We start from the raw sequence: 21,646 nt of genomic DNA, 5'->3' as shown, positions 1-21,646 counted from the left end.
CTCTGTAGTTTAACCTTTAGGTTCTCTGTCTCTATAAAATAACTGCATCTGCTGGAGTACTTCAGAGCTTGATAGTGTTTTCCGGTGAACTACTGGCATAGGTTATTTGCTATGAATCTTCTGGGCAGCACTTAGGAGCTAAGGTTGTCTTTGTCATGTGTAGAAATTTGATCTGACCTGTGGTAGGTGTCTGACCTAAATGTTTCTTTCCCTCTCTTGTAGCTGCCATGTACTATGCTATAAAAAACTGTTTCAGGGAAAAATATAAATTCATTATAGTTTCAAGAATTTCCTTGGCATTTTGGCTGAAAAATACAGTATGTTGTTAAGATCTTTCAGAATGAAAGGAAATAATTTTAATAGGGGAATAAAGAATTATTTGAAGCAGCTATACTGTCCTCGTATCATCTTTGGGTTTCCAAAAAAGCATCCCAGGACTCCTTGTGTTTCAGAGGCACCAGGTCCCATAACACTGTCAGCATCGAGAACGCCATCCAAAGGGCCCATGGGACCCCAGCAGAGCGCTGCCCAGTAGTGACTGAGCAAATGTCCACTGGCAACAGACCAGATCTACGGAACAGGATTTCATGTATAGACTCTTAAGTCAGTTATATGGACCACTTGTAGTAATTTTGACTTTTCTTCTCCCATTAGCAAAGTCCTTTCCCCATTTGCTTTTACAATACAGTTAATAAGGCAAGTCGAGCTGATTTTACAGGACCTGAAATACGTCTAAATGGTTCGTCTCATGTACAGAGTCACTTCCCTCACAAATAGCAAACGCACATTTCCCTGGGCTCTTTCATACGGCCTTTCCGCTGTATTTTCGGCTGTAGGAGACCATTCTGGCCAGAGAGCATAGTTATTTTGTAACTTGCTGTTCTGTATTGTTACTAAGGCTTATTTGATTTATAGGCTTATTAGCAGTAATCATGGTTTTGTCTAGAAGTGGTTAAACCAGCAGGAAGCGGAACAGTCGTCCATCAGTTAACAGTTTCAGTTATCAGTATTCCCTGAAAGGAAGCCAGACTTCTTCTCATGTGTGATGGTTGGGTTTTTTTCGTTCCAATTCATATGCGTGTAATCCTTGCAGTACTTGGAAAATGAATTGGATCACAGCAGTACGACACATGCTGCTTACAGTGATCGTAGATTGTCATGTGCAGTAAAAATGGACAAAAGCAAATGCATTGAATTTGAGGTGTCTTTTCTTTAGCAAAGATTTTGTTTGTACCTGAACGTTTCTACCATTTGATGTGGTTCTGCTAGCACACCAGAGGGGTTTTGAAGAGAATCGTCCTTCCTAGCCCTCCTGTGAGCACCTTCTCACTCTCCTTCATCCTAGGTTCTGCTCCCGCTGGGTGCAGCAGGCAAAAGGTGGTGGCACGAAGGTGGCTGCTGGCGCTGGGTGCAGCATGGGTGTTTAGGTGGCTGTTACTACCCCTGTGAGCGTGTGGCTTCTCAGTTTAAAGGCAGGCAGAGAGTGGAGTACAGGCACCCCCAGGGCAAGTAAGAATTGTCCTGGTGCTATTAGGTCATGCTCTGAGGATGCTGAAAGCTGAAGATGAAGGGTTTAGCTGAGCTGTCTGTTGGTAACAGGTAAAAGTAGATTGAAATGAACTTATTTAAGGACACTTTGGTTGTGCTCACCCTTTAGATTTAAAACCACTCAATGGGGCCTTCTTAAGGGAACACTATCTGACCAGAATGTTTCAAATGTAGATTGGAGGTAGCATGATGACAAAGCCTTGATTCCCTGGCCTGCATAATCTCACCTGCACGTTTCAATTTAACCAGAGAGGACCCTAACTTTTTACTGTCCATGTCTATGAGAGAAGTACAACACATTTTCAAATTGTAAGAGAACACATAATTTTTGGAAGGCATCCTGAGGCAGATGTCCCTTTTTTCCTAGCTCTTTTTCCCTACTCCTCTCTTTCCAGTTCTTGGACTTTGATGAACCAAAACTCAAGGTTTCTAAAACCTTGGTAGTGCTGTGGTGTGGTTTGCAAGAATACTTCCCACGTAGCTGTGGGTTTGGGAGAGCTAGCTGTGCTTTATTGTGCTGGGGAAGGTCTCTGTGCTGGTGGTTTGTGTCAGGAGCAAGGGTTGGTGGAACACCGCTGCTTTTGGGCAAAGTACTTGAAGAGTAAACCAAGCAACATTAATAATATTTATCTGCAGAGGAAAACGATTAATAGCACGTTCTTAGGTTTATTTATTTTTACTAGTCACACTAGTGAAGCGCTGTAACAGTAGCAGCAGCAAGTCTTCCTATTTTTTGTCGGTCCACGATTTGAACTCCATGTAGCTACACCAGGGGTTGGAAACTAATCTTGTTTTCAGAGACTGGTTGCCTGCTCCTAGTATGTGTGAAGGAAGCATGGTAACTTACAGCACGATGCGAGCTAGGTGTTAATGTGGTTTGTTTCACTTCTGTGAGATGTTAATGCACGAATAGGAATTACTCTTGCTCAGTTTGTAAACTAACTTGCTGTGTCTTGTGAGTAGACTACTTGCCATCTTCTCACCAGAACTTTCAGGGTGAGAAGTCTGTTGTCTCACCAACCTCTAGCCTTTGTCCCAAGCACAGAAGATGTTCCTGTTGCTTTGATGGGAAGAAATACAGAGGAAAAACCTTTTCTCAAGCGTAAGCAGGATAAAGGATAAGGGATAAAGCAGACACAAAATACATATTTCAAACCTCGCTCTTAAAATCAGACTTATGACTAGCTTAGTATTTTCTAATATTTTAGGCACTGCTATACAGCACTGGAAAACTCATCTGCTGCGTTTTATTTCTGTCTTGTTACATGGTCACTTGAGAAAACCTGACCACTGTGAATCACAGGCTCAAGGTCACAAGCACAGTGCTTTCTGAAGCTCTTTCTGGGCAGGTTGATACTCTCCTCTGAAGCAAACCTGAAAGGAAAATATGTTTCCAGCCCTTCTGGTAATAAAGATAGCTTTCAGTGCCAACTGCTGCAGTCGTATTTTTACTGGAATGAAGAATGTACAGTTCAGGACATCCCCCACAGGACTGGGTAAAATATTTGCTTTGTGTTATTTCTGCAGATGACCTTTTCAAAGAGAGAGGTGCAAAATGTAAATGCTGACATGGACTATATGAAGGGCTAAGGGAGTTTAAAAAGTTAACCAAACAAATAAATAGTCTGGTTTATACCTCATTAGTAGCCTGATTCTTTACCATCATTAAATGGGCTTTTTGACGAGAGGCATAGCAGAGAAGAGGAAATGTGTCGTTGAGCACTTTATTAAGGTATATTTTTATCAGCAACATTGAATAAATGATGAATGATGCACTAAAATCGATGTAAATCCTGTCTTAATAATGTCAGACTCGGACAACTGATGTCAGTGGGAGTATTCCTGTTAGGCAGTCAGATTTCATCTGGGTCATTTTCATTTAGACAGTTCTGTTGTGACCCCTCAAAGTTCTGGGGTGTGATGTCAACAGGAGAAAAAGTGGAGCACAGAGATAATGTTGAGACCCAGACCCCTCCAAAAAGCTATGCGTTGCCTTCAATTTGGGTGCTAACGCTATTTATTTTTTGGAATCAGATCAGGGACCTAGCCTATTAACAGTTAATTCATCAATCCCATGAAGCCACCTTCTGTTGGAAATATAAAACATTGCTGATGAGGTATTAGATTTTTGTCTTTACAGGAACAAATTTCATTCTATGATTAGTATTGTGATTACTGGGTTCCTTGCATTCAGTTTCATCCTTGTTGCTGTCTATTCAAGAGTGCCTGACAGTAAAAGCAGGCTTGAGGAGTGGAGAACCTGAGCTTGTGATTTCTACGTAGAGTTTATACATAACTCTGCTTAGCCTTTTGGGAAGGTGAAAGATTCATGTTGAATGGAAAACAAAATTTGGGGAAAAAACCCTGAGTCAGAGAAACAACCTCTAGCTGAGGCAGAGGTCACTATAGAAATTAGATCCAGCTTGGTGTTTGAATCTGCGGGCATTGCCCTTGTTGTTTTGCCAAGTCGTTTACTGGCATAATACAGTGTATTTTGGATAGACACCTTTGCTCAGTGTAAACCATGAGGTCTGTTTCTTGCTTCCTCTCACAATAAATACCACTGTAGGCTTACCAGGGAATGAGCCTAACGTTTGTTATTTATCTGGCTTGGAAAATAACATCGTGGTCACAACTAGCACATTTTAGGATATTCAAAGCATAGTTTGACACTGTTTTAAAATCTTTTAAATACTTTAGAAGTAGTATTAGAATCTCCTCCTTAGGGCATGGCCTGACATCAGTGAAAGAATGTTTAATAAAAATAAGAAATGTTTAATTTTATGTAATAAAAGAGGTCTGATTCTTTTCTGCCGTGCAGCTTATGTCATTATGCTAGTTACACAAGTTGAATGTGAAGGTCAGATGCTAGGTTACATGGTCAAACTTCAAGGCAAAGAAGAGTCAGATCCAATATATCTTAATTGTTTTTTTCTTTTTATTTCCTCATCGTATTAAGGTACATTCAGAACAGAGCAGTAATAATTTTGGTACTAAGGTATATAGCTAGTGAGACACGCAAGCAATGTGGAATGGTGCAATTAGGGGGAAAAAAAATGCCTTGTATTCTAATATGACTCTGTAACTGAAAGCTATTAACTGTTTAAGTGAACCACGGAAAAAATGCTGATGTTATGTTCTTGGAGAAGCATCTCAATTTGGTGTTGGTAAATAAGTTATCTTAGTAAAAGATAATAACTTCATTCACATCATACTAGATTTGGCCAATGTGGGGAGCAAATTAAAGTAATTAGCACTGTCATGTCAATATAGACCAAATCATTTTAGAGTAACTTGGAACAGGGAGAAAACTTTTGACATTCATGGGGTCAGGATATACTCTGTTCACTAGTGCAATATAAATTGAACTCAGCAAATTGCTCTGGCTGCTTACAATAGGGTGTGCTGTAAATTCTTTATTTACTTTATCATATTTTGAGATACAGAAAAATAACAATGCCAGAAGCCATTGGAAGTAATCCTTAATGATGATAATAGACGGGAAAATAAGATTATATTTAAAAACCTATATTCATAGCTCTGTGCTATTTTAATAATCCACCAAAAACATAAACCAAGTTGATTAACTTTTACAGTAGAATTTTTGTGTTTATTTTCAGGCAAGTGATAATGCCTTTAGAATACCAGAAGCATAATTCAGCATCAATGTCAGTGACTAGGAAGGCTTTCTTTGCTTAGCCAAAAGTTATTTTCAGCCCCCCACCTAGGCAGCTCATCATTTGTTTACACTTTAGAGGAATCTCCCCTTTTTCAAGTAGTAGGAATAGGTTGAGATCTGGATGTATCCAGCATCATGAAGTAGAATTTGCATTTCTATTTCATACAGCCTAGAGCATTCTTTCGTGATAAATATCATCTTCATTCCTTTCTTTGACATTAGCATTTCTGCTTCTGTTGATGCCATTCCTTGCATGTATGCAATTCAGCCTACAGAGACAGAGCAGCGAAGAAATGCTTCTAGTTGATTTCTAGTCTGCTGAAAACCCTTGTGGGCTTGCAGATATCTCGATGTTTTCTTAATTGACAAGATTCAGAATATGGCAGTATGTGCGCAGGATGAAAATTGAGACAGAAGTTGAAAGCAAGTGGGCGAGGATGAATTTCAGATATTTTCAAAAAATGAATTTGAGAGTAGGGAAAAACACGTAGTATGTACTAATTCCTCGTTACCTCTACTATTATCAACCTGCCCCTCTGCCATGAGCAGTACTACAGTGAGGAAAATTCCATCTACCCAGGAGTGCACTGAGACAAGGGGAGGCTGGCAGAGGAGGTGAGAGAAAAACAGCTAGAAGGGAGACACAAAAGAGCACAAGTAGCCCAGAGAACTAAAGAGAGAAGTTTTTGCTTTAACAGACTAGTTTTCGCAGATGAAAGTATTGACACGGTAATATTTAGTAAGAAATCTAGGTTTATGAATAACTAACAGCTATTTATTATTATAAAATAATTCAGAAATACTAAAAGAAAGAAAAGCGACTTATTCAGATTATAAAATGACAAGATTCACACTAACTTACTTAACGGTACCTATATATATATTTATACACACATGCATGCACATAACAAAACGGACAAACATACAGAAACAAAGGTGTTTAGATTCAGTAGAATGAACACAGAACGGACATGCACACACAGAAACAAGGGTACGTACCCACACACACAGAGTAAAGAGAAGCTAGCTCAAAGAAAATTTCCCTCTCGAGTTTAGAGCAAATACTCACAATGCCTTGGCATTCCTCATCGGGCGATAATTGAGACTCGAGCGGGGGACTTCGCCCTGGCCTTCCGTGTGGAGCAGACGACACCTTAAGGGTTTGGTACCTGAGAGGCGTCCCAGCTCAGGGGAGATGCTGGTCACAGGCCCGCTGGGATCCAGGAGAGCTCAAAGGGTCTCCCTGGTGGTCGCCATTTATAGGGTCCAAGATAATTGACTTTTGTCAAATGCCTTCTGGTGCCTTCCAGCAGTTACAAAAGAATTTGATTAATGTGCAACTCTGTTATTGTTCCCATTTGACCACATCCCAGGCACAGGTGTGCCAGGCCCTTAGGAGTTGATGGGCCATTTTAACCATTTCCGAGCAATCGGGAGGGGCAGGAGCCAGGCTCCTTAACATTGTCAGTCCTTATCTCCACAGATTGGTGTATAGCTCGGGGGATGTGGGTGGAATCGCACCTAGCACCAAGCAGCCCAACAAAGAGGGGCGGGGGGGTGGTGGTGGGGTAAGAATTGCACCACCACACTAATCTTTTTAAGATGTTGAAATACTATGGAACTATAATTTGTTTCACTACACTGAAACTTTGAGTTACTGTGCATCTTGCATGCAGCATTTATCTTTAGAGTTCAAGAGATAATCAAAGGGGACACGCATTGTGCTCTGTCATTAAGGCTCTAATTATTTAATTCCTTGTATCTTTGTTTTCTAATGTCAAATTAGTGCTCTTCTGACTGCAACCTGCCATACCACCATGACATGCACAACTAGTATTCTTCTGTGTAAAGAGAAAGAATCAGTGCATTCCACTCTAATGCTCTGGCTATGCAGATAAAGAAGTCATTCCTGCTACATATGACCATATCCAGTAATTGTGTTTTTCACAACAGTATTCCCTGTATTAAAAAAACCAAGTGTTTCTCACTACAGTCTAATTTCTTAGCTCAGGTAAGAGGTTCACTGAGGGTACAGAAAGCTTGTGTGAACTTTTAAAAAACGCTTCTTGTTTGGGAAGTGTAGAAGTGTAAATTTATTGAGGAGAGAGAGAAGGGCTATAGCATCCTTGTTTCTGATTTAAATGTCCTTAGCACAGGACCAGGGTTTTTCCTGTTTCCATGTGTCCAGTTATTTATGATGTGTGCGCTTTGAAAACAGTATGTTGTTGTGCAGCAGCTGGGAATGTGCGTTTCTCTAGTTACAAGCCTGCACCAAGAGCTTTCCCTCATGATGTGATGTAACATTTTGAGTAAGAAAGGAGATCTACCCCAACTCTGCTGTCCTTGGCAGTGTTGGTCCTCGACCAGCACTCTTCCAGAGCAAGAAGTATTTTTCATGAAAATATAGACTGCTTTTCATAGCCTATGCTTACATCTCCAAATTGTTGTCTTTGGGGGATTTATTATGGCTAATGACTGAAATGGAGGTGATATATCCCTGAAGATATGTCGTCAGTGCTTTAGAAGCTGGGGAAGGAGGTGAAGAGGGCAATTTTGTGGGACTTGTAGCAGCTCTGCCCCCTCTCTTAGTTGAGCAGGGGAGGCAAGGGGAACTGTCCAAGGCTGCCCATGCTGATGGCAGCCGTTGACTCCGAGCCATGCAATGAGGAAAGCAGGGCAATGCTGAAAGCTTTCAAAGATAGTGCTTGAATAAACAATAAAAAAATAAATGGGATGGCCCTATTCATTCATTAATGTTGTTCCGTGCCATCGTCAACAAGCTGGAAACAAGCCTGAGCGTTGTACTTACTTGCTTAGTGTTGAAGATGCAGGTTCAGAAGGCAGTGATGGAAATTTAAGCGTGGGGAGTACAGCACCACCCAGAAGGTTCTGTGGACACTGGGAATAATTCTTTGAAATCAAATCAGTTGGGAAGACTGTGATTATGGCACTTCCATCACTAGTAAATTGACTACAATGTTTAGAGGCAAACTACTCTATGGATTCAACTCTAAATGCATCCTTTTAGTTAGTACAAGTCACTGTATATATATATTTCTATATATGTGTGCATATCTAATTCAGAATGCATCGAGCAGAAACATTTTCTGCTTGAATCTACCATATAGGCTGTTTTATTTGCAGAATTTTGTTCTCTGGAGTTAGCAACTGCTTCATTCAAGTTAATGGAGAGTATAAAGGAAAAGATTTCGGCAAGAGGAACTGGTAGATGCCAGTTATTATCAAGTGTTCCATGTAGCTAATCAAGGCTTGGAGTATCAGCTATTTTTTAATTAAATCTTAGTGTCTGTTTTTTCATGGGACAGGTTTCAGAAGTTTTGATGAGGGATCCTTTGTTAGTACTGAGCAGCCTTATCTACAGACTGTAATTTAAACACTTTTTCATACTGTTGTGCATCTGCTTAAGAAGGATTGCTTAGTTAATTTTAAATTATTGTTGGTATTAAGGGCACTTGGCAAAAACTCAGCAGAAACAGAGCAAATAACCCTTTTCTGGCTGTATTTTAATCTTTCTACTAAAATAACCTGAATCAAGAATTAGTTTCAAAAATAGTAAGTGAATCTATTTTTATTTGAAATCATTAAGATTTTTTTCCTATGGAAATGTTTACCAATAGTTTTTAGACTTTAAAAAGGGATGCTTTCATGCAAGTTTTATTGAGTGTTACCTCCCAGGGAAAAAAGCTGGACTGAAGAAACTGCTTAGTCACTAAATGGCTTTCTGTGCACTGTAGCACTTCGTGGTGTGTATGGCTTTTGTATATAGGATCTTTATAGATGTGACTGTGCATAAAGCAGATGGTAGCTCTGTCTATGCAGGTGGACAAGGTTCTCTTCACAAATGCTATCAGTATCTTTAAGAATATCTTCTTAATCTTCTCCTGTGCCCTCACTGATCTGAGAAGGAAATAGAGGTTTCATTGCATTTGTGAAATGGCCAAAAGCTTAAACAAGGTTGTACTTTAGTAGTGCTCTGATTTCCCACTGTCTTTTTTAAGTAGATGATCGTTATGTCTTTCCATCTTCTTTCATAAATACAGGTTCAATGATGAGTTTTAATTATGTATCTCTCTTAGTTCAAGGGGCCGCACAAAATATTTGAAGTTTTTTAACCCTCTGTAAATAACTCATCCTTTTATAGCCAGGCCTCTGGAGGTGACCACAGAGAGCTGCCAGAGGAGGAACGCTCCTTGGCCTTTTTCTTTTGGCCAGTAGAATAGGGCTGTATGGATGGGTGTGTGGTGCATATGGCTCATGAAAAGACATGGAAATTAAGAGATCTAAACATATTTCTTGCATTGTATTGCCTGTAGAACAGTGTCTTTGGGAGGAGCTGCCTGTAAATACCATTCCGCAGCATCCTATTCCTTCAGTTGTTGAAACCCCACCAAATCTCTAAAACTTGGTAAATATTCTGAGCTTTTACATGTTGGGAAACTGGGTACAGGGCACATCAGGTCACAGAGCTGGGAGCGTGAGCTGGGATTACATTCAGAAAATCATAATCCAAAGACAATACTGTCCTAGGAGATTTTTGGAGTAGGATCCGTAGAAGGTTTCCTTGGCGAAGCTGACCCCTGGATTATTGTCGTCTTCGGACCACTATGAGATCAGTTTCTAATGATTTTATTTTTCAGTTGCTATGCTTCTCTAGCGGTGTTGTGTTATGGCAAAAGCTATCAAGCAAGCTACCCTTTTTCATTTCTCTCATTGCTTTTTTTTTTTTCCTTTGGCTGCAGTGAGGAAACAAATACCTGCCTTGATTAAAGGGAGTAACCTGTAAAGGATGAACAGTGAGTGGCCTTGGGGATTTGTTAACATTTGTAGAACAGCATAATATGTTTGGTGATATTAGTGCTCAAGTAAGAGGTTTTCTCCTTTGCTCTCATACGCCTGATCACAATGAATAAAACTGAATTGTTTACTTGTCTCCCCAGCTCAGGGGCCGGGCCCCGCTGGATGCTCACAGAGATTTAATTGCATGAGTGATGTTGCAGATGGAGAGTGTATCCTGCAAACAAAATATCCTGTCTGGAAACTTCTACAAGTAGACAAATACTAGAGCCAGTGCTGTCAGGTGAGGGTGGTGGGAAGAGGCTCCTTTCAGTCACTGACTCATTTGTGGTGGCTGTGGCACTTGGCTCCCTCAGACCACGATGGGAATTTACTGCCCTCCATCACTGGGCAGCCTAGTTAATAACGTCAGCATTGCTTAACCAGTGGTTATTCAGTGTATTGTTATTTTTGTTACTTTATTTAGCAGCTTTTTCCATCACGTTGTGTACTGAATCAAGAAATTAAAAACCTCCACCAGGCCCGCCTATTTCTTGGTGCACTGGTGAGCTGAGTACAATCAGGCTGGAATTTGGGATGAAGCATGAGAAGCTTTTCACTACTGTGTTCCTTTTAATCCTTGGAAACTGCTGCTTTTATGCTGCTTTCACCTGTGTTGGTGCATGCATGGGGGGGAAGAGAGGCCAAAGTACGTTAAAAACATTTATTGATCTGGCCCTAATAGTGAGGAATTATCAAGCAGACATCAAAAGTTAACTAATTTGGTGATGTCTAGTTTTTAAAGTATTTCTGTTTGTATGGTCAGTGTGAGGTTAATGGTTGGACTAGATGATCTTCAAGGTCTTTTCCAACCTAGATGATTCTATGAGTCTGTGATTCTGTGGGAAGTTCTGATTTATTCCAGTTTGTTAAAGGAGTACAGAGGAATGCATCCTTTTGTCCAGCTTCCCTTCTCTGCCAGAGTTACAGCTGTAGCAGTGCTTTCTTTATAAGCCCCCTATTCCTCAGACAACTTAAAATTTACATTGAAACACACTCTTATATCAGAGATCGGGCTGCAAGGTAGGTTATTGCATTGTGTGTTCCTTCTCAGAAGCGATCTCAGTCTTAACTGATCATGGGGTCAGTGGTTTCTTCTGCCATTAAGACTTCCTGCTGTAATGCCTTTCTTGCTTACACCTCCTTGCGACTTTTTGAAACCGGTGAGTTACAAATATGCGTAAAGGTTGGCAAGAACAGATCTGTAGCCAATTGATACACTTCTATGGGGAAGTTAGAAATAGCCTTTGATGATAAAGACAGATGACAATAAATATGATAATTCATCTGACTTCCTCTGTAAAACAGTCCACATGACTTCACCTGAATTACTTCCATTTTTTTATTTGGTTCATGTTATGATCTCGTATTTGTCCTTACTCTTCTCTGACAAATGAAATAGAGCTTTTTGAATCTTGTCCTGTGATATGCATTTTCCAGTCGGTAAACCATTCTTGTGGTTCTTCTCTGAAGCCTCTCCAAAGGTTAATAAACCTGTTGGACTGTTGCACGCAAACCAGCATTAAAACCAGTAGGTGATAAAGCCTATTCTTATTTGATACCACCTGTTCTTTATGTACAAGAATTGCATTACCCATACAATCACAGCACAAAGCCTGTCATTGTGATGGTGCATCTTGTCAATAATGCTTTTCTTGATCCCCAAGTCGTTCAGATTCACCAAATTCATGGAGAGTCTTTTGCTCTGTGACATACCTGGTTTGTTATTGTTGCAAGATTATATTTGCTGTATTGAAACACCTTTTCATGACTCTAGTAAGCATGTATGAGCTTCTTTAACTTTACTGTTATTCTTTTTTATCATTTACTTCTCTCATTACTGATGTGCTACCTGCAAATTTCCTGTTTCATGTCCCTTCCAGGGCTTGCTCAGAAAAGTAGGGCTGACAATGATTCCTGTGAAACACAGTCAAGCTGCTTATTTTCTTACTGATGATTTCCCATTTATCATGTGTTTTTTAAATCAGTTAGCTCATTTTCAGTCCAGCTGATGTATGCCAGGTTGATTTGTTATTATTGTGGTTTTCAATGTGTCAGGAGACATAAAGGCCAGAGTGTTAGCGCTTTCGTAAGCTTCTGTGAACTCAGCAGAAAATACCAGTTTAGCAAGACACGTTTTCCAGAGAGGGATGCTCATTTGCCAGTAATAATACTATCTGCTTCAGCTGTTGATTAATTGAGTTTCTATCCTTCAGTTTGTACTTCTGTCTGGGTCTGGTGGGAGGCTGATAGGCCTGTGACTATCAAGGCCATCTCATTCTTGTTCTTTGAAAGCTGGTACCCAGCACGAACTGTCTCTCTGTCCTCCAGAACCTCCCAAGAACTGCTGAAAATCAAGATTAACCATTTGGGTAACTCCTTCATTGGGTCCTCTAAAAATAGGCAATACAAGGTATCTTATCTGCTGTTTTAGAAAATGTTTAATTCAAAGGCTGCTGTTCAACATCATTTTGAGAGCTTTTTTTGAATGAAAATTAGTGTTTAGCATCTGTTATGGTTCTGTGAGCTAGTCTCCCCTTCTCTCCCACATCGTGCATAGCAAAATACTTGCTATTGACAACTTCAAGATTTTTTTAACCAGTATTTTAATTTTGTAGATATTTCCAGTTTGTAAAGCATGAAAGGAAAACCTAAGTGGTTATTGGCTTTTAGTAAAATAAACAATAATCCAGCTTTCAGTGAATAGAAAATTTTAGTATTTTTTACCAAAATGCATTGAAGAGCAGGAATAAAATTTTCTAATAATATGCTTCCTTTTCCAAATAAAAACCATAACAAAGTGTTATGTGATTAAAAAGCAAAAGTAATGGGTAAGTACAAGAGTGTGACTTTGTTTAATGATTGCGGAGCAAGCTGTTAGCACACATATTTTTCATAGGCAAACAATGGATTATTAGTGAACGGATTTCCCCAAGCTTTCTTTATAGTAAATGTTGTGCAGACAATGACTGTATGCACTGAGTTCATTCATAATGTCTCCAACACCTGTTTCCTCCTGTTTTTCCAACAGTTTTATTTAGAAAGTGTTGGGAACTGGAATGGTGTCTCATTAGAGTGCGGGGTGTGCTGGGGACACACGTGTTTCTCTGTCATTGAAGACTCACTAGTGAATAACAAATGTATTGTTTAGCACTAATAGAGATGTTTAGATGCCAGTTACAGCTGTAAATAATGTCCGTTTCTGGAGGTTCAACTTAATATTGTCTCCATGTCATCATGCACATGTTGTCAAAGTTCATAATAAAGCTTTCTAGAGAGCTCTAATGCTTTATGGCTAAAGAATTCAAATACAAGCAAATATCCCGTCCTTGTTCTCTTTTGAAATTGGGCATTGTATGTGAAAGGCATCTCCCAGACCTGTCAGCAAAGCCGGGGCACAGCAATCAGGGAAGGACTCCTGCCGCGATGCTGCCGGGGGCAAGAGGTCATGCATGGATTTTACCGACTTCAATCCCAATCTTATCTCTTTCACTCTGTTGAGGGAGCCTAAAAGAGAGATAGGAGGATGAAAAGCAGCTCCAAAGTCTTACTTTTTAATGGAAGAAATAAATTCCGGTTACACCTGGCAACGCTATCAAAACTCAGGGGAATCTTCATCCCAAATCAAGGCTGTCTTAGGAGAAGTCATTAAATAAAAGCATCTAAAAGCAACACAGGTTTTAATTAAGGATATTAATTAATTTAAAAAGTGATTGAGGGGCACAGAACTTACACTTTAACCTCAGGAGCTTTGCTTCATTAATATTTCAGACTGATTACATGTGAGCATCTCTCCGTGTTCAGCATGCTCAGTTGGCCCATAAGGGATAAAATGAGAAAATAATCCAAATCTGAGCCACACTTCAGTTAACGTAAAAACAGACGGCAAACTGTATTCAAAGAAACAAGATTGGTTGGCTGAAGAGTAATTAAAGCCTATGTCCTTCATCCATATCTGGTCTTTTAATCTGGGCCCCTCTTTGAAGGGCAGGTTGGCCCTGCCCTGTTCCCTGGGCACTAAAGCAGCATGGAAAAGTCCCAAAGACGGAGTTTTCCCCTGCAATGGGAGACAAGAACCTGCCATGTTCTGAGACTTCTCCTTCTCACAATGCCTGGTTTCGGTGCCAGGTTGAGGGTTGAATGAAAACATTTGGCTGCTCAAAGTGGCAGAGCAGATCATCAACAACCTTTTAAGAGGCTTAGGAGATGTCTGAGGCTACCCTGACTTGTGTTGGGGGTTGTCTTGGCTCTTTGTATGGGCTGTAATCCTGTAAGTGTGAAGCTCCTTGTGTCTCAGCTCCCTTGTTTTTTTGTCTGAAGTTGGTGTGTTTTTTGGAAGCAGAGCACAATCTTTGAGTCATGATGTTTAGCCAGATGGCAGCACATTGATGGGAAGGCCTTGTGATGTTTCCACAGTGTCAGCAACAGGGAAGGGACAAATTTAAGCTCAGGAGCATGCACTACAGGCACTGGCAGCTCCACTGAGGTGCTGGTAAGACGCTCTTACAAAATCCTTTTGGCGTCACACCCAGGCTTCTCCCTCCGAGTGCATGCATTCATTCATTCATTCATGGGTCTGTCAGCAGGTTATTGTGTCTGCCTGTGACCCTCCTGAAGACCATACATCTTATGTTCAAGCTCTCAAATGGGCTATGACCTTCTCCTCTTTTGAACGTTGTAGAAATGACCTTTCAGCAGGGTACTTGCTGATGTAGAGGCCTGACTGGGAAGATTTGGCTGTGCTAGGGCTTTGGTCCATGTAGGCTTGAAGTGAAAGAACAAGAGTTCTTTATTCTCAGGAAGGGATTCAGATTTTACTTCTACGGTTCAAATGTAACCTGTATGCATGAAGTCTTTAAATGCTTTCAACATCCGTAGCTATTCAAGCTACCAAAATTGGTAAGGGAATTCTTTTTACAGTGAAGGAAAATAATTATTGTTTGTTTCAATAATTATTCCTTCTTCCTTATCACTTAAATTAGAACAAGAGAACAATAACAAACTTAAGGAATGAAATTCAAGTCATAGAAGCATAACTGTTAGGGAAAAGACTTCAGTAAGGAGATGCATGCATTTTTTCTTATGGAAATGTGTATATGCAGAATTTAAAATGTTTATTTAATGATTTATTGTAGTATTTCTTCAGCAACTTACGGAATGGGTACATCAAACAGCCTAGCCAGTAAAATCATACAATAGGGGAATTTTTAGCTAAGAAAGTGAGCAGTTTGGGTAGAATTTGGTCCTTTTTTTTTTTTTAAATGTTTTAACTGTACTGTGAGAACATTGGTTACGTTTACTCCTTTGGCCCCTGAAGCCAGCTGTGGTCCTTAAGAAGGGCTGTTACAAATGCAGGACTATGGGTTCAAGTTCTGCAGGCATAAACGGCGTCCTGAAAAAGAGACTCCAGCGCTTTAGCTAAGAAGCAACCGCTTTAAGGCTGAAATTTCCAATGCTTCAGTGGCAGAAAGAGCGCTGGGTGCTTTTGTATAAGGATTCTATCTTCCTACAGGAATATTGAAGTGGTTAACACTTGGAAAATGATGGCAAGCTGGCAGGAGCTGCTCAGGGGCTCCGGGTCCATTAGCCATGGGTTAAGCCTGTGGTCATTTCTAGCCTCCCCTCCTGCAGCCAGCAAAGTTATCTTTATGTGACTCACAATTTATATTTGGAGAGAGGGTGGGAAGAGGGCAGCCTGGGGAATTGCTTCAAACATGTTTTTGTTTTTTTCCCCATAGTTCCCTATGATTCATTTGTGGCCTGCAAAACCAAAGCCACCAAAGAAACCACCCCCCAAACCCAGGCTTGGAGAGCACTGGATGGGGATGCACCTGCACTGGGAGCTGTGGGGGTGCGTGGAGCTGCTGCCGGCTCCTGTCCCGCCGTGGGCCCCTCTTTATCGGGTATAGCACCTTCTAGGGTGAGGAGCAACAGCTAAGTGCATGGCCCGAGGCTCAATTCCCACTGGTGATTTCGTAGGACCTTGGGCAAGATCAGACATGAATCTTCCTACAGTTGAGTGTCTTGTCTGGACGGCTGCTCAGGGCAAGACACTGCAGGCGAACAGATGAGAGATTTCAGAAGGATGCAAGAGAGAAGCTGTGGAGTAGTCTGGCATTCACATAGATCTTGAATAGCTGTCTCTTAAATACAGACAATGTGTCGAATTGATATTTATTACCTTTAAATACAGCCATTTTGGATATTCTACCTACTTTTACTAATCTCTTGAAATGCCAAGTTTATGTTCTTGAAGCTGATCCGTGATGTTGCACATGTTGAATCATTTTCAGGGCAGTATATTCTTCTCTCTTTTCCCCTTTGCCTTTTACTAAGGGCAAGTCTAGTCCTTTCACATCAGCAGACTTAAGTATAAATGAAAGCCTAAGTGGAAGCAGCCTCGATGGCACTAAATGCTGATAAACCAAGCCAGCTTTAGAAGCTGAGCTCTTACCAGTGTCAGGTTGTCAAAGTCGTTAGAAAACCCCCTGTAATTGACTGTTTTGCTCGAAAACGTGGCCGGTACCCGTAGTCATCTTCCTAAGCCACGGCTCACATGGAACTCTGATCGTTTGTATTTTCAGCTAGTTCTTTGCGAAAAATTCCTTTTCACCTTCACTGCCTGGTTATGCCCCTATTCCCCCGCTTTTTTCAAAAAAAAAAAAAAAGAAAAAAACAAAACCGCAACGCGCCTGTCTTCTTGCTTGGTCCAGCCGGAGCGGAGGGACCCCCCCCCCACCTCCTCGAAGGGGTTAAGGGCGATCCTCCTCCGGGAGCTGCCAGCGGAGGGGAGGGGATGGGATGGGAGGGGAGGTGGCCCGGTCGCCTCCTCCCGCCTCTGCCCTCCCGGAGCGGGCAGGGCGCTGGCGATCGCGCCGTATCCCCCCCGCCGGCCCCCCCATCCCCGGGAGCGGCGCAGCTCGGCCCGGGGATGCGCGGCCGGCAGGGAGGTGGCCCCCGGGCTGCGCAGAGGGGCTAGCTGGGGCTCGGTGGCCCCGCCTGGTCGCGGCTGGCCCGGCAGGTGCTCGGCGGGGACCATGAGCCTGATGCTGTGGCGCTGGGAGCAGAACAACAGCACCATGAAGCTGGTAAGGATTTGGAAGGAGCCCTGGTCGTGCCGGCTGCTGATGACAAAGGCATTTGCGCGGCACTTGGTTTTCCCTGCGCGTTTGTCATTAGCAAACGGGAGCTTTTGTCCGGAGGAGGTAAATAAATACCTAATAAATAGTGAAGTAGGTGGGCTGGAAGGGCTGATGCTGAACCGATGTCGTCTCCGAGTGGAGTGCCGTTTGGCAGTAGAGTTGCAGCTGGATCTGTTACTCATTAGTTCATCTTTTGGACTGCTTTAGGTTGTTTGGCGTGTTGTTTGATCTTTGACGTTAAGCTTATTTAAAAGTAAGAGTAGAAATACGGATTATGTGTATAGCTCTCACTTTATTTATTGCCTCTTTACCTTTTTCTCTTTGGAAGCAGTTTCCTCTCTTGCAGTCTTTCTGGAACAATTTTGTCAGCTGGGAGCATTTTGGGGTTTTGTTTGCTCAACAGTTTGTTTTTAAATTCTCTGCCACCCCACCCCCCCCCCCCCCGGAAAGTAAAAACCCCACTGTCCCCTCAAAGTAGAAAGTGTGTGATTGCTTCATTCCCTCAGCATAAATGAGATCAGGAAACCCACGTATCTGCCTGTCTGTTTGAATTACTGTGCATAGCAAGATTTAAACTCTGGTCAAAACTTAAGACTTCCCATGAACAGTTCGTTTTTTGGTTTTTTTTTTTTTTTTAAAGCTGTTTGATGTAAAGAATATCAAGGCAGTGGCTGTCTGAGATAGCTTTAAATTTGTTTTCTCTGTGTCTCTGGCAGATTATTTAAACAAAGAAAATTACATTTCTGTGCAGTTTTTATATGAAAGATTTCTTTTCCTGAGAAATTTCTAATCAAAACTAAGGATTTGTTACAGGTGTAGTCGTTTAGCCTTTATATGTGAAAACTTTGTTGAAATCCATGTGGGAGTCAAAGGTACCCAGAGCACCTCTTCATATCGGGCTCTGTGATCACAGCAATTTATGGTGCGTCTAGTAATTTAACAATCTCTGTTTTTACATACTTTGATTGCAAGGAATGAGGTGATAAACTCGTGTTATTTAAGGAGTACCCTGCTGTAGATAGAAAAGCAGCTCTTCACGTGGGATCAGATAGTTTCGGATATTTCATGCATGAGTAGCCGCTGGAATAATGAATTTGTGAGCTGGCAGAGAAAATGTGCGGCTTAGTGTGGGGGTTGCGCCAGCTCGGTTCCAGCTGAAGCCAAGCATTTTGGGAAGGGAGGTTGAAGCGAGCCCTCTCTCCCTTTTCATATGCAAAGATCTCTTTAGGAGGCAGCAAGAGCTATGTACACAGGTGTATTAAAAAGTCTTTGCATATACATTGGCTTTTAAACCAGCCACCAATGGACTTTACGAACGGAATAAGCACCTGTAAGAACTGAGCATGTAAATTCAGAGAAAAGCAGATGTGAGCTGAGAAATGAAATAGCTGCTAGTATTCAAGGCACGACAAAATCTAACCAAGTAATGCTCAGGCTGCAAGGAAAGTGCTGGATTTACCGGCTCCTTTGTCAGGAGGAGAAAAGTATAAAAACCTTCACTCCATGGCTTACTCCCGACTCCCTCCCCCTGTAAACCGGTGGATATTTATTGCCCCCTGTAATTAGGGAACGGCAGAGATTGCTCTTGTGGGGCTGCCTCCTGCGTGGGGATGGTTTGCTGGGTGCTGGGCAGGGAGAGCCATGGGTGCGTGGGTGCTTCTCAGGCTCTGGGGGCCTGGCAAGGCTTTGCCTAAGGCGCTTGGAAGAGCTGAGCTTTATGCAGAGCTCTTCCTTAGTCCTTGGCTGGTCTGTAGTGATAAAGTGGATCAAAGAAAGTCAGCTTTATAGTAATAATTAAAAAAAGACTCCTCAGCTAAGTGAGTATCAGAGTAAATAGACCAGAGGATGCCCAATGAGAACGTCTTAGGCATCTGCAAAAAAAAAAAAAAAACAAAAAAGGTTTTAATTGGCAACAACTAAAAAGAAGAACTGAATTAAAACTTTAAAATAAATAAAACATTAAATAAATAACTGCATATCTTGCAGGAAATAAGATTAAATGAGTCATTCTCAGCTGTTTGTCATGGTAATTAGCAGCAAATGAAAATTTGCCTTTTGTAACAATCAGTGAAGCTGTACTTTTTTGTTCTTTCTCTGGCCATGAAGTTTTACATGACATAAATTTATTGAATACCCAGTTTCTTACAGTTGTCCCCGTTTGTTTGGCATAACTTTTCAAAGGATTGCAAGGTACTTCACCAGTAGGTCACAGAATCTTAAAACAATTTCCACTGGATCCCTGCGGGTGAGAAAGACACGGTGCCTCCTGCCTTAGTGCTGAAAGGCAGGTGTGGGCTCTGTCAATATTTTGGAGCGGGCAGCGGGGCTTTGGCAATAGCTGAGGGCAGGAACTCAGTCAACATTGTGCTGGGTTGGAGTCGGGGATGGAGGGTGTTGGTGTTATCAATGGGGCTGGTGAGGACTTAAAGGGCCCGAAGGACGCCCACAGAACGCCATGCCCTACCGATTCCCTCCCTCCTCTCCCCACTGCTTTCTCTCCTGACTTCTTTCTTTGGGCCAGTGAAGTTCCTGTGGAAGAAAGAAGGAGAAAATGCTTGTCAGCGTTTGCTTAGGTTGAGCTGATTATAGCTAGTATACCAAAAATAACCACATATATAACATTGAGAGTTTTGGGTGGTGGTGGCAAGGATCACTTTGTGCTTGAAAGCATCCGACTGAGTGTGAAAGCTGAGGTTTTTTCTGATCTGTAATACAGGGCTTTTTAGGCAGCCAGGAATAAATCCCTCTGCCTGCTGTTGTCACAGAGTCTGATCCTGCAAGACTTAGTTAAGTTTGTAAAATCTGGGATGTTGCAGTAAGAGTGCAGGGCAAAAATAGGTGTGTAACTCTGCTTGAAGCTCAGTGTTGGTAGCTCCTCTTCCAAAATATTGTCCTTGAATAATTTGGGGGGATGGTAGCCTAATTTCTATCACATACCCATATACAAACCACTTAGCACTCATTTTATTTGTGTTTGCTTTTGCTTTATGAAAAAATATGTTGGGAGATTCTGATGTTTAAGGCACATCTTCATTACTTGCAGCCAACAAGGCTTAGCATAAACTTCTTGGGAATGCAGTTGTAGAGGATTAGCAAGTCTACTACAGGTCCAACTCTGATTAGGTTATTGAAAAATTGGGCTTGCTACTTCTGTGGGTGTAGAAATAGATCTTAAATACAGCAGCATAAAAAATATTGAAGAAGGTATGGGTGACTTCTGCAGGAGTCCTTTGAGCTATTGCCAAAAAGTACCCTTTTATTTTTTGGGGGGTTGGTTTGCATGATACAAAACTGTACTGCAGCATCTGTAGGAGTGTTTTTCACTCTTAATCTAGAGTGATGCTGTTTGTTAGTACACTTCAGAGTTAGTGGTTTGGTTGTTGATGCTTGTGGTATACTTGCCACCACTTCACTGCTTTTCTGTTAGGTACTTACTGTGCCACACTTCAACACTTGAGAAAATAATTTTAAATACCTGGAAACAATTTCTTTCTGAAATATTTGAAAATCATCACTATATTGGATATAGCGTTGTACACTTAGTTGAGGGTATATGTGAATCATGTCATCTCCAGAGCCAGCATTTCATTTTAGACATTTTGTCTGTTAATTTAGCTTGGGAACCAAGTTGATGATGTCTTCTGAAAGATAGACATAGAAGGCAAATCATGTTTTTGTTAAGGAAAAGAAGTGTAACCAAGATCTGGAGATGATTGTCTGATCCCTCCAGAGTCTTTAAGAGTAACTTTAACTATCCCAGCTATTTTTATAAACAGAATCACAAAATAATTTAGGTTGGAAGAGACCTCTGGGAAGTGGGCCAGCCCCTCGCTCAAAGTAGAGCTCACTTGAAAGAAATATCAGATTGCTGTGGGCCAACCGATTTTGCCAAGCTCCAGCAATGCACAGCTTCTACCCCAGTGTTTCATCGTTTCCACAGAGAGAATTTTTTTTCCCTAAATCTACCCAGAATTACCCTCGATTCAACCAGTGATGCTTACTTGTCTCTTGCTGTGCAACTGTCTTCTCCACCCACCCTCCCTAGATGTTTGAAGACAGGGACCAGAGGCCCCCACCTCAGCCTCTTGCATTTCAGAGGCTGAACAAACTCGGCTCCCTTTCCTCCTAGCAGTTTCCCTCCCTTGCTTGCGTTGCTTGTAACTTAGTGATAACTGCCATCCAGACTTGATTCTGGAAAACTATTAAAATGTTAGTTTTTATGTTAATCATTCTGTTTGGGAGGGTGGGAAAAACCCTGACAAAATGTTTGTACAAACCTGTTTGTCATCTTAAATTACCTGCATAAGACAAGGGAGCTTTTATTGCTGGATGTATTTCCTGGGCAACCGTGACAGGCTTCTTGCCAGTCTTTCTGGAGCATATTCATGTTACTCCTGGACATTCAGAGGAGTGGCCAGACAGT

At 41.5% G+C, this 21,646-nt stretch overlaps 1 protein-coding gene across 5 annotated transcripts in view; it reads left to right on the top strand.

Moving 5' to 3' along the window:
* Positions 1-21,646, top strand: part of NAV2 (neuron navigator 2) — a 423,664-nt gene that overhangs the window by 207,536 nt on the left and 194,482 nt on the right. The window lies entirely within an intron of this gene.

Source organism: Strix aluco, chromosome 16, assembly GCF_031877795.1.
Source record: "Strix aluco isolate bStrAlu1 chromosome 16, bStrAlu1.hap1, whole genome shotgun sequence".
Taxonomy (NCBI): domain Eukaryota; kingdom Metazoa; phylum Chordata; class Aves; order Strigiformes; family Strigidae; genus Strix; species Strix aluco.
The sequence above is the reverse complement of the archived record's forward strand: the minus strand, read 5'-3'. Positions and strand labels throughout refer to the sequence as shown.